This window comes from Montipora capricornis, chromosome 6 (genome assembly GCF_036669925.1).
Source record: "Montipora capricornis isolate CH-2021 chromosome 6, ASM3666992v2, whole genome shotgun sequence".
Lineage (NCBI taxonomy): Eukaryota > Metazoa > Cnidaria > Anthozoa > Scleractinia > Acroporidae > Montipora > Montipora capricornis.
In genome coordinates this window covers 40812293-40814792 of record NC_090888.1, presented here as the reverse complement: position 1 = coordinate 40814792, position 2500 = coordinate 40812293, and positions in this window count along the sequence as shown.

Genomic DNA, 2500 nt, shown 5'->3' with positions numbered 1-2500 from the left:
ACATGCGTCAGCTGAATGAATCAAATTTGTATCGAAAGGTTGAACGCGCAACACACTCGAAGTGAAAATACGGCATAAAATCACGCAAACCGGACAAAGAACCAGTGGAAAAAAATTGTCTTTATCTTGAAATTTTGCTGGGTGACCTATCTTGATTTTTTGCATGCACGTATCATTCACAATGGCACTTCAAATAAAAGAGGTTTCAGGTAAAGTTATCTAGTAGAATTTTCTGTAAACTATATGAAACGCCCTTTTTCGATGTACCTTAAAGTCTACTGCATAACTTTTTGTCATACTCTCTAAGAAGTTAAAGAGTTTAGGAAGATTTCCAACAAAGAAATAAAAACGGTGGGTCACCGACGTAGTTTTTCGGATAATTTTCAAAAACTGAAATTTAGAGGGCCTTTTTGTGGACCTGGCGTGTTGCCATGGTAACCGATATGACGTGATAAAAGCCCTTAAAGTATTACCCAACAATAGAGTTGCAAAGATATTTATAGTTTGCCTACACTATGAAATATATACACCTATCTACACCATGAAATGTATCTTTCATCGCTTCACAAACACTATAGCAACGAAAAACCCTTTCGAGCCTCATTAAGCAAACAAAGAAATCAGTTATATGTGCTTACAAATGTAAATACATGTACAAGGGCATTTCACATTCCAAATTGTTTTAAAGCATTTTGCATCCAACCACTGAGGTTACAGGTAATCTGTTTTAATCTGAATGAGTTCATTCAGTATCAATCCTCTTCAAACTTTTGACATAAAATGGAGAAGAAACCACTCTATCTATCTTTTTTAGTTTTGCAATGTTACACAGAATTGTAATAGAAACTGATCAAGATTAACAAAATGTTGGAATCAAGTTAACCTGAAACATGGAGCCAGAGACCTACCTCATCATTTCCTTCCATATGACTGCTCACTCCATTGAAACACCCTGTGTCATTGCCCAAAATATCCTCACAGTCATTAACTCGGGTGAAACCTGTCAGAGCAAAAAGATCATGAGTCACAAAACTCTTATTATGCAATTTACTGTCAACTCAGAAAACCGTGAACACCCTGAAATATTTCAGGAATGTTACTGTAAAATCCTGATATATTTTGCTGTTCACAAACATTTCGGATTTTATTTCCCACTTTCTATATGAGCCTGTATCTATCAATCAAGACTACTCTATAAACTCTACATACCGTGATTAGACATAGCTGCCTCAAGATCCTCATCACCAGAAGAATCAGATGACCACATATCTTCGCAGGGCTCATGATCAGGATGATATTTTGGTTTCTTTGCCTCATGTTCCAAATCCTCAGCGCCATCTTTGGTCATCCAACGCTCTTTCTGCACATCGTAATAAGCCCTCCGATGTTTCCAAAAAGCAGCCCTGGACAAGTATTCATTGCAATGCCCACAAAACAGTCTAGTTTGCTTTCGCAAGCGGGAAGACATCTTAGCAGCATAAGAAGCATTAACATTAAATCGGAAACAGACTTGACGTGAACGGATGTGGAATTGTGAAAACCGGTTACCGTGTTGCCGCCATCTTGATTTGCTTGTTTTAGCTTAGCCAATCACGTACCAGCTGATAGAAAAAAGCCAATTAGAAACTTATATTCATGGCGGGAACTTTCGCAACTAGCGTCATGAAATCAGCGTCATGAGCGAATTTTATCTGCTAGTTGAGTTGTGTCGACACGTCGGTTGTGTCGCTGTGTGAAAGTTTCTACCTTCGTGACCTGATTCCTAACCTTTTCTACCTGCAAAATGGAAGATCAGTATGTTGTATTGCTTGAAAAGGTTCTTACGGAAAATAGACGCCTCAGAGAAGCAATAGAAGCGCGAGATAATGAGCAGCGAAACATGCTTCAGGAACTAGCATCTAAAATGGAGAGCGGCTTACCACAAGAAAGAGCGAGCAGAAAAAGAACTAGGAAGATCCCAATCCCGCAACCGTGCCGAGTAAGTATATTCTATCGTTAGTTTTTTAAAACGGCTTGTTGTACGATGAATGTATACATAATGCCTATGACTTCATGCGGTTCATTTGGGGAATCGCGTATGGACTGCGTGCGTGAATCCTGATTTCTCTGCGCCTCTGGCTAGTTTCGGTATTTTTTTCCTTTGAGCAGTGTTTGTTTAGCTGAACTTCTTTGCTATTCCTCTATTCCGAGTATTGAGACGATTCCACCGAGTTTTCGTGGGTGTTTACATGTGAAAACTCCACCAATACGAATTTCATGTCATGTGCTATGACCATAGGCAACCCAAACTCTGAGTGCTGAGTGCTTTTCAAATGAATAGATGGGAATTGATATTTTAAAGGGTAAATAACTGGATGTTATATGGGTAATTCAATAGAATAACCTTACATTTAAGAAATCCTTGTGTCCTGTCACTTTTTTATGCTATCACTGGGGCCATTTACATGTAGATGTTTTTTGCCACCCTTTTGAACTATAAAATGGCCCCTGGGAGACTATA